Here is an 11,902-nt window from a genome sequence, read left to right as displayed (position 1 = left end):
CATCATCATCATCTCTTTTTCTATTCCGAAAAAAAAAACCGGTTTAATTTTTTGAATCGTGCGTGCGTGCGTGTGGGTGTGTACGTGTGTGTGTGTGTGTGTGAAAATTTCGAGCTTTTGTTAAATTAACACAACCTTTTGTAAAATCTTGAAAAATCATGATTTGAATTTTCTTTTTTTTTTACTTTATTTTATTTTATTTTTTATTATTATTATTATCATTTTTTTATTTTTCTCTCTCTCTCTCTCTCTCTCTTTTTTTTTTAAATATAATTTATAATTTTTTACGTGTTTCGCATTAATAATTGTTTTTTTTTTTTTTTTTGAAATTCAAAATAAGTTATTTAAAAGCTTAAATTTTTATAAATTATATTTAAAAAAATAAAATAAAATTTTTTTTTTTTTATTCTCCGCGTACGGATAAAAAAGTTTTTTTTTTATATATAAAGTAAAGTAAAAAAACAATAATAATAATAATACTTCGTATATCATTCACGTTGTGAAATAAATAATAATAATAATAAAGAAACTCGGACTGGAATTTTATTACAAATAAATTATTAACATGAATTATTTTTATATTAAAAACAATAAAATAAAAGTTTATTATTATTATTACTATTATTATTATTATTATTATTATTATTATTATTATTATTATTATTATTATCATTGTGAAATTACGTAATTATTTAAAAAGATCCGCAAAAAAAAATACGGTTAAGGAGACGACAAAAATAAAATAAAATAAAATTCCGTTGGATAAAAGAGGTTTTTTTTTCTTTTTTTTTTTTTTTAATTTTTTTTTTGCATAGAATTAGAAACGGAGGAAGGATGAGGATGAGGAAGGAGGAGAGGAGGAAAGGGAAACTTTTTTTAAAGCAGACGACGAGCAATGAACAATAACAAAGCACAAATAAAACATTTAATGAAAACGTCCAATTAAACGTCCGGAAAAAATATTTTAATCATTTTAATTAATTCCTATTGGTCGGATGTTAGTATCGTAAGATGACCTTACTTTCCTATAACTATCAAACAGATAACCCACGTCATCTTATGTTGTCAAAATAATTAAATTTATCATTTTTGAGTTTGAATTTTTTTTCATTTGTTTTTTATTGGTTTTTAAAAAAACGCGGGAAATTTGAAATTTTTTAAAAAATTTCTCGAATAGAAATGAATGCGAATCGTGTATTCTTTATTAGTTTTTAATAATGAAATGACTTTATATTATTTTATTTAAGTTCGTAAATTTACTCGAAGTGTTAAAATAAATTTAAAAAAGAAAAACTTTTTGTAAAATCCCATAGAGTAAAAAAGCAGCTATGTTTAAAAAAAAATTAATTAACGAATCGATCGACTACGACAATAATAATGAAAAACGTCAAAAAAAATAAATTTTCGAAGATTTTATAATCGTTATCAAATGTACCTTATCATTTATTATTTAAAAAAAAAATTTTTTTAAATAAAAAAGAATAAAATAAAATAAAATAAAAAAAGGAAAAAATTTTAGTCTTTAAGGTATTAAAACGACGTTGAAATAAAATAAAATCATGTCTTTTTGATACAATTTATCATTTTTAACTCTTGAGCTAAGAAAAAAAAAGAGAGGAAAAGAGAGATAGAGAGAGATAAAAAAAAAAAAGAAATTTCTTTTTCACTTGAGCTTTCAATTACTTGTCGCTTTAAGCAAGTATTCAAGTAAAAAGCTCTGTATATTTTTTCTTCAATTTATTTGGTCAAAAAGATTTTATTATTATTATTATTATTATTCATTTCAACATTTTTCCTTAAACCTTTGTACTCTCCAACGACGAACTTTTTTTACCTTTTTTTCTTTTTCCTTTTATTTCTTCCTTTTAAATTTAATATAATAAAACCAAAAAAAATTTACGGCTCTTGAATTTTATTATAACCACCTTTTCTTAAACTTTTTTTTTTTTTATAAGGAATATATTAATTACGTTACGTTGTCTTAAAAAAACTTAATCATCGATAATAATAATAATAACTTTCATAGAGAATTAAGAACGAGAAGAAACAAAATCCTTATGCAATTTTTGTTATATATATATATATATATATATATATATATATATATATATATCGATTAAATAATCAAATTATTATTATTTTTTTTTCTTTCAGTTATCAAAATATAATTTTTATCAACATACGAAATTTGCTTTTTTAACTTATTGCAAACGTGACTTGCAACAATAATTCCCCCCCCCCATCTTCACCCACTTCCACCCCAAAAAAAAAGCCAAAAAAACAATTTAAAACGAAATTAAAAATGACTCCATATACATATATTATTTATTGACAAAACTTATTCCGTCGTGCGTGCGTGTGCGTGTGCGTGTGTACGCGTGCGCGTGCAAGACAACACGTCTTGAAAAAAAAATTTTTTTTTTTATTTTTTTACGCACAGCGCATACAAACGGTTAATAATAAACTACAACGAAGCGGGGGGGAGGAGGAAGGTTAAATTTAATTTACTTTTTGTTTTTACCTTCAAACCTTCTTCATTTCTTCCCTGTTTTATCCACCCTTATCATCATCCCTTATTTCTTTACAAGTTTGAAAATGTGAAATTTTAATAAGATTTATTAAAACTCAAAATTTTCAGAGAGCATCATCATCATCATCATCATCATCATCATCAAAAGAAAGGTAGCAGTAGTCATTTTCACGTAAATAATAAAATTAAACGAGGTGTACGTACGTACGTACGTAGGAAAAGTCTCTTTACGTAAAAGTTTGAACGTCCCTCGATGATATAACCGAGAAAAGAAAATATTATTATTATTATTATTATTATTATTATTATTATTATTATTATTAAACGTCGGTTTGAAAATGAAATACTTTTTCAAATGTTTTATTCTAAGAAATCTACTAACTACTTAATTATTAATAAGTTAATTTCAAATTTAATTTATTCTCTTAATTTAAAACAAAACAATTTAAATGATGACGTTTGAAAAAAAAAAAAAAAATTTCCCACGATGATAATAATAATAATGAGATTATTTATTTTATATTATTTTATTACTTTCTTATTTCCATCTTTCTCTCGCTCTTTCTGTCTCTCTCTTTCTCACCGTATAAGAAATAAAATATCATTTATACATCATTTATTATTTACATATCATTTACAACTCGACGCACACTCGATTAATAATATTAACAATAATAATAACGAATCAAATAATTAACATCGGGAAAAGAGAGAGAGAGTATAATAATAATAGTAATGATAATAATATCGATGAGACGATAAGTTGGGGGTAATTTCGGATGAAACGGTAGTGAAAAGAATAAAAAAATTATAATAAAATATGTTTTTTTTTCGGGAGAGGGGAAAGGGAAAGAGGAAAAGATGGAGAGAATGGGGAAGGAGGAGAGGAGGGAAGTATGAGGGGTGGTTGGAGGAAATGAAAGAAAAAGTTTTTGAAAAATCTCACACACACACACATTCACGTAGTTAGTCTATAGTTGAAACTATAAAAGTCAGTTTTGTGTGTTCACGATGCGTAAAAATAAAATTGAATATTAATTTTCATTTTTGGTTGAATTATTTAAATTCCTTTTTTCTTTGGTTCTTATATATATAATGTATATTAAATTTCAAATTTATTATTATTATTATTATTATTATTATTATTATTATTATTATTATTATTATTATGTTTTAAAATATGTAAAAAAAAAGGAAAAAGATCAGAGAAAAACAATTGCACGTTGGAAATCTTTTATTATCATTATTAATACCCATTTTTTTTTTTCGTCAGATAACGAAAACGTATGATTTAATTAATTAATTAATTAAATAAATAAATAAACTAATTAAAAAAAAACGTTTTTTATTTATTTTTTAATAAGAAGACGAAACAAAAAAATCACGTGTCGAATGAGAATTAAATTATCGTTATTATTATTATTTTTGTGTTTTTAATATGTCGTCGGTTGTGTGTACAGACGTGTAATAATAATAATAATAATAATAATAATAATAATAATTTTTTATAATAATAATAATAATAATAATAATAATAATAATAATAATAATCATTTACGAATTTTTTTTTAATAAAAAAAAAAAAGATTTTCTCTTACATTCGTTTTTGAATTTTTTTCAATCAAAAAGTCATCATTTACAAAAAAAAAAAAAAAAATCCCTACAACCAGCATGTACTAGCATAGCAATGATTCAATAATATATGTTTTTTTTTTTTTTTTTCGCCTTAACGGTAGATTGAACGAGAAAAACTAAAAATGAAAACGGGAGGAAGGAAAAAAAAAATAAGAAAATATGGGTGAGGAGATGATGGGAGAGAAACGGTCGTGGTGGTGGTAGAGTCGACGGCAGTGGCGGTGGTGATCGTGGCGCTAGCAACGAAAAAGAGATTCCGACATTTAAAAATTGAGTCGACGTTTGGAAGCCGTCAGGAAAACGAGGGATTCATACACAATTTCGAATATCCCGGTTTTTCCGGTTTAAAGTTAAAAAAATTCGGGAGTTTTTTGTTTTTTTTTCGGGAGAAAAGTTTTGTCGTGAAGTGATAAAAAAAATTTTTTTTTTTTTGTTTTTTGTGAGTTTGAATTTTTTTTAAAAAATTGTTTAAATAGTGTGCGATAATAATAATAATAATATTAATAATTTTCTTTTAAAAAGTGACGTAATAAAATTTTTTTTTTGCGGTCTTTTTTTTTTTTTTTTGGATAAACTAATAATAATTAATTGTTTCGTTAAAGTTTTTTTTTATTTTTTATACGCACATATCGGATTCAATTACTGACAACTGTTGATTCTCTATCTCACTCACTCTCTCTCTTTTTGTCGGGTAATAAATTTTTTATTATTATTTATGTATTTATTAATTATTTATTACGTAATTTTTAAATAAAAAAAAACATCAAAATTTATTATCGTTTTTAAATTTTATAAATAAAAAAAAAATTTTTCGACGAAAATTTGTCAACGTCTCACTTTTTTTTTTAATTTTCTTCTTCTTTTATGTGGTAATAATAATAATAATAATAATAATAATAATAATAATAATCATAATAATGATGATAATTTTAACGAATAAAAAAAAAATTGATTTTTAATAAATAAAATTCACAGCTAATTTTTATCATTATTATGATTATTAATTTGGGGAATTTTTTTTTAATGAAAAATTATACTTGAGGATACGAGATTTTTTTTTTTTTAAGAGGAGGGGGGGTTTGTACGTTTACAAAAATGAGAAGGAAGAGGGGGGAAGGAAAGGAAAAAGGATAGAAAAAAAAAATTTTTTTTCGGGGTTTTTTGTTTTGGTTTTAAGTTTGAAAAATTGGGGAGGGCGAAAATTTTTTTTTTTTGTTCACGTTACGAATTCTCAAAGGGGAGAAAGTGAAAACAAAAAAAAAAAAAAAGAAAATGGCGGAATAAATTTTACGAATTAAAATATTAAAAGGAAAATAGTATCTTTTGAATAAATTAAAAACGTTATAATCAGAAAAATTTTTTTTTCCTTTTATTCTTTTTTTTTTTTTTTTTACTAATCGTGCACGACATTTATATTCATTTTTGCATCCATTTTAAAATTATAATTTGTATAAAATTCGAAAAGAATTTTATAGAAAAAATAATAAGAAAAAAAAATCAATAAAATCGATACCGGAAACGTTAGTACGATTAGTAAGAATTACATGGGTGGTGAAAAATTTTTTAGTCCCCCGATATTATTCGAACCACTCATCCAAAACCCAAAGGCAATTTAATTTTATGAGTTTTTAAATTCAAACATGATAATAATAATAATGACGATGATAATGATAACAGTTATCATTTAAAAAAAAAAAAAAAAGGAAAAAAAAATTACAACAAACAATGTCCGTTACGTTTGTACATTTTCAAAACGTTTTTAATTCTTTGACAATCACTTTGTGTTATTATTATCATTATTATTATTATTAAATTACATAAATGGAAGACGGCACGGGAGTAATTTTAAGATGGAAAGTAAAGTAAAAAAAAAAAAACGTAACAACAAAATAATTGAAGAAGAAAGAAAAAAATTGAATTCGAAACGCACGCGAGTTCTGTCACTGTCGCATTATATGACTTCATACCATTTTTTTTTTTCTTTCGGACGCAGGGGAGAAGAAGGGGAGGATAGAGGAGGGGAGGAAGAAGGAAAGAAATAAAAAAAGAAAAAATTGTAACGTCAAAAAAAAACGATGTGACGCAGTGGAAAAAAAAAATGTAGCGTGTCAAACCGAACGCGGTAAATAAAATAATAGTTTACCGTGGTGAGGAGGGAGGTGTAGAAGGAAGGGAGGAAATAATAATAATAATATTGTGAGGGGTCGTAGTGCAAATACATTAATTTTTACAAAATCAGATTTTTTTCTTTTTTTTTTTTAATGGCCGCCGCGTGTAAAAATAAAAAAATAAAAAGAAAAACGTTTAATTAAAAAAAATGATCGATAAAATAAATATGGCCGACTATTTATAATAAAAAAATACGAAAAATTTTTTTTATTTAATGATTACGTCACATCACGTTGACATAAAATGAGGAGGGGAAAAAAAAATTCGTTTTGTCGTTCGTCTTGTTGCACTCATAGGAAAATTTTTTATTTATGGGTTTTATAAATATAAATATTTAAAATTCGTATTATTTGATTCAAATAAACAATTTTATTACTCTTGTTTACACACCCGCGCACACACACGCTCGCTCGCGCGCGTACATCTCGAGTGGTAAATATTTATTTAAAAAAAAAAAAAAATTTTTATTTTATCACCTTGTGTGTCATAGAGTAAGTAAACATAAAATAAATATCGTAATAGAATCTCGAGAAGAAACTCGCAAGAAATCTCGAAACATCTCACATTTTTTCGATGCTATCGTATATCGCTTATGATATAATCGAATCGATTTTCTTTTTCTAAAAGATTCGATTTAAAATAACGATAATGATAATAATAATAATAAAATTTCAAAAGGGGGTTAAAATAAAATTAGGGTATAAAGAGTTGAAAATAATAATAATAATAATATGAATCGAATATATATTTTCTTACCGCTAAGAATTTCATTTAATTAAATTTTCCGAAGGGGGGAGGGAGGAGGGTTAAAAAAAGTTTTTTTCTTTTTTTTTTAGTTTGTTTGTTTGCTTTTCTTTTGCCACTTTCTTTTAATTGTCATAAAGAGTTGGTTGGTTGGCCACGGATTGTTTTTTAACTTTTTCTTTATTCGTTAATTGTTAGATTAATTTTTTCTCATGTAAACTTTGTTTTTCGAAACTTTTATTATTATTATTATTATATTACCTATTATTATTATTACTTTTCTTTTACCCAATTTTTTATTTTTTTCTGAACGATTTAAAATGATGATAAATTATTGTTTCGTCGTGGCAATAGATGATAAATAAAGGGGTTACTATTTGATACAATTCATTCCACCGTTTATTTATTTCGTACGAGAGAGGGGAGACGGGGGGCCTTGTCTTTTTCGTTACGTCGAAAAAAAAAAATAAATAAACAATTTTGAAAGCAGAAGACGAAAATACTTTTTTTTTCTCGATCTCGATTCCCTGCCAAATATTCGATTCGATATTATCGACGTTAAATGAAATCGAACGGATTTCAACAAAAAAAAAAAAACGGTTTTACCTATTCGAAGTAACGACGACGACGACAATCGACGCCATTTTTGTTGCAAATCGCCGATCACCGCGGTTTTCGATTATTTTTTTTTTTAAATAAAAATATATGCATTTCTGTATGTGTGTGTGACATTTTACGCCAATAATAATAATAATAATAATAATAATAATTGGTTTGGAAAAATGTGCCAGAATAAATATTGTCAGAGGAAAGTTAAAACAAAAGGAAAATATAGAAGGCGCTGAAGAAGAACTCATTAAAGAATTGGACCCTGGATCAACATACAAATATCTGGGGATTGAAGAAAATTTTGGGATAGCCAACGAGGAAATCAAGCCGCGATTGAAAAGAGAATATTTTAAAAGATTGAGGCTTATATTACAGTCGGAACTGAATGGAAGAAATAAGATAAACGCCGTCGGCACATTAGCAGTTCCTGTAATAGAATATAGTTTTGGCCTCGTAGACTGGACGAAAGAAGAAATCACGCACCTAGATAGAAGGACAAGAAAAATATTAACCATGAATGGTGCGTTACATCCAAAGGCTGATGTGGATAGATTGTACGTCAGCAGGAAAGATGGAGGAAGAGGATTAAGACAAATAGAAGCGGCACACCAGAATGCCATTATTGGAATGGGAAAATACATAGAATCCCATCAAGAGGACCCTATTTTAGCCCAAGTTATACATGCAGAAGAAAAAATTACAAAAAAAGGAGTACTGAAAAGGGCAAAACAAATCGTCCAAGAAAATAAAGAAAATGAGATAATGGAAGAAGGGCAACTTGCAACTTATAATAGCAAAGCCCAATCTCAGAAGAAATTAATAGGCAAATGGGAACAGAAAAAATTACATGGGCAATACCTAAAAAGAATAAATGCCGAAGATATTAATAAGAAGAGCACGCACAATTGGCTACGGCGTGGAAAACTTAAAATAGAAACAGAAGCGTTTATTACAGCGGCTCAAGACCAGGCATTGCGGACCCATAACTATGAGAAAGCTATTCTCAAAGTCCGCCAAGATGACAAGTGCCGAATTTGCCAATCCCAATCGGAAACCATCGATCATTTAATTTCCGGTTGTCCGATACTGGCAAAACATGAATACTTAGAAAGGCACAATAAAATATGTCAATATCTCCATTGAAGTATATGCCGAGAATATGGAATGGATGGATTACCCAAGGAGTGGTACAACCACATTCCAAACCCGGTTACGACAGTAGGTCCATGCACAGTTCTATATGATCAACAAATCCACACTGATAGAACTGTGCCAGCTAACAAACCGGATATCATACTCAGGCATAATGGGGAAAAATGGTGTAAGTTAATTGAGGTATCCGTGCCGGCAGAAAAAAACACCACAGCCAAAGAAGCAGACAAAAGGCTGAAATATAGAAATTTGGAAATCGAAATAACCAGGATGTGGGGAACAAAAACAGAAACGATTCCGGTCATCGTGGGAGCATTGGGAGCCATGCCACATTCAATGAAAGGAAACTTAAAGAAGATTATGAAGAACCTAAAAGAAGAAACCATCCAGGAAATCGCACTATGTGGGACGGCCCACATTCTTCGGAAAATATTATAAATAGCACCACCGATATTCGAGTATTTGTCCCTAAGGAATCGGGTAGAGACCTGGGATAAATGCTTAAAAACCCCGACAAATAAGAGCCTTGTCGTGTTTAAGAGTGACCATAATAATAATATTCAAATGTGACCCAAAAATAAATTATTATTTAAATTTTTCTTTTTTTTTGCAGTTACAGACGGTAATAATTATTTTAATGAGCATTTTGTTTCTGGAAAAAAATTTTTTTTTTTTTTTTTAAAGTTGGCAAGACTTTTTTTAACTAATAATTGTAATAATAATGTTTTATTTATTACTTTAATAGTTTACGAAAATAATAATGATTGTTATTCGTTTGTAAATAATTTATTTTTAAAATTTTGACACTATTAAGTGTAACCCAATTATGCGTTTCTAGGAAAAAAAAAAAAATTTCCCGTTTGTTCCCCTTTTTTTTTAACGGGAAACAAACGAATAACGATTTGTTTTCGAATGAATGAATGAGTGTCGGTTGTTATCGTTAGAGGCAATAATAAAAGACAACAAACAAAAAAATTTATTTAAATAATTTATTTACGTACTATTGAAACAACAATTTGAAAAAAAAAAAAAATTGATGATGATGATGATGAGTACATTTTTTAGTTTGGTTTAAAAAATAAATTTCAATGACGTCAGCATAAACCGGAAGTAGTTTTCAACATTTTTAAACATAAAGCATTTAGAATTGTAAAATTTGTAGAAAAAAAAAAAAAAAGAGGAAGAAAAAAATTTTTCCCCGGAAAGAAATTACGAGAAAATTTTTTATCCAATGAAAAACATTCTGTAATAATAATATTATTATTATCATTATAATTATTATTATTATTTTGCATTTTAAAGTTTAGATTGTTTGCTTTGGGTATTTTTTTTTTTAAAAAAAAAAAAAGAAAACTTAATTTGTAAAACAAATAATCCTGGGGGGTACGCGCCAGGGGTACGAAATTTTGTTTTTTTTTTTTTTTTTTTTTTTTTTTTATACGGGAGTTCACGTACGGGTATACGAATGTGACAGAATTTTTTTTTTACTCATTTTCATTTCGTTTACGGGTAAAAAAAAAAAAAAAAAAAAAAAAAAAACTGTTTCCGGTAATTTGCAAGTAACTTCCTGTTAATAATAATGATGATTATTACTTTTAGTTTTTTTTTTTGTAAAATCGAAACCTGGCGCGAACTGTCGATACTGAAAATTCAAAAAAAAAAAAATTTATATCGAAACTTTTTTTTTTTTTAATTCCGTCGCCAAAAACGGAAAAGAAAAAAATGGTGATAATAATAATAATAATAATAATAATAATGATAATAATAATAGAAAGAAAGAAAGAAAAGAAAAAATTTAAATTTGGTTTTTGTTCAAAATTTAAATATATATATATTTGTGAGTTTTTATCACCCAAGTAAGTTTTTTTTTTTGTCTTTGTTTGTCGAACACCTTTTTTGTTTGAAAACAAAATCAATATTATCAAATTATCGATTCCATTTTTGACACACACACATTCCGACGATGATTAAAGTAATAATAATAATAATAATAATAATAAAGCCAACGGCCATAGCGTGCTGGTCACACCGGTTCCCGTACGATCACCGAAGTTAAGCAGCATCGGGCGTGGTGCAAACTTGGATGGGTGACCGTTTGAGAACGCCACGTGCTGTTGGCTTAAAAAGAGCAAAAAAAAAAATGAGAACAAGACAAAGTAAGAACCAAAAACAAAATCTTGTTCTACTGTCGACCTGAGGCAGCTCGACGAGAACGTGAATTTCACTGCTTCTGATCCTGGCCACTCCAAAGATGTTAGTCACCGGAGCCCAGTTCAGGAGACAAATCGTTCCCATCGAAAAAAGACGGACTCAGGAAGACCTTCAAGAATTGATGTGGTGCTATCTTATAATAAGTGGCACCACCGAAATTCGAGTATTTGTCCCTAAGGAATCGGGTAGAAACCTCGGATAAATACTTAAAAACTCCGACAAGTAGCCTTGTCGTGTTTAATGGTGGATAATAATAATAATAATAATAAAAGAAAACAAGAGAAAGTAAAAAAAAAAAAAATCAATCGTTCATCAAACTCTCAAAAGTTGGCCATGTTTAATTAAAAATAAAAATAAAAAACTTTTATCATTTATAATTATTATTATTATTATTATTATTATTTAATTTCCATTATTATCATAACCTCAATTATATAACGTGAGAACAGAATTTTTAAAAAAAAAAAAAAAAAAAGTAAATAATAAGTTTCACACATTTGCGTTTAAAAAAAAAAATTTTTTTTATAACGATTTTGTGACGTCATAAAAAATTTCTTTTTATTTATTTATAATTATAACTTTTTATTTTGAAATTGTTATGTTTTATTTTTAAATTATTAACATGAATAATGACGTAATTATTTTTTTATTTAATAAAAAAAGGAAAAAAAAACGTTTGAATTATTAACACTTATTTTTTTGTTCGCGGTTTCGGTGTGTGCGTACATACTACATAATTTTTTTTTAATGTACCCTTAACACGATGTTAAAAATTTTATTAACTACGTCACATTTATTATTTTCAATTTTGAACATGACATGATTTTGTTTCGGAGTTTTTAAGTTCATTCA

Source organism: Pediculus humanus, genomic scaffold, assembly GCF_000006295.1.
Source record: "Pediculus humanus corporis 1103172107866 genomic scaffold, whole genome shotgun sequence".
In the NCBI taxonomy this organism is placed as follows: Eukaryota; Metazoa; Arthropoda; class Insecta; order Psocodea; family Pediculidae; genus Pediculus; species Pediculus humanus.
This window is presented reverse-complemented; position numbering follows the sequence as displayed.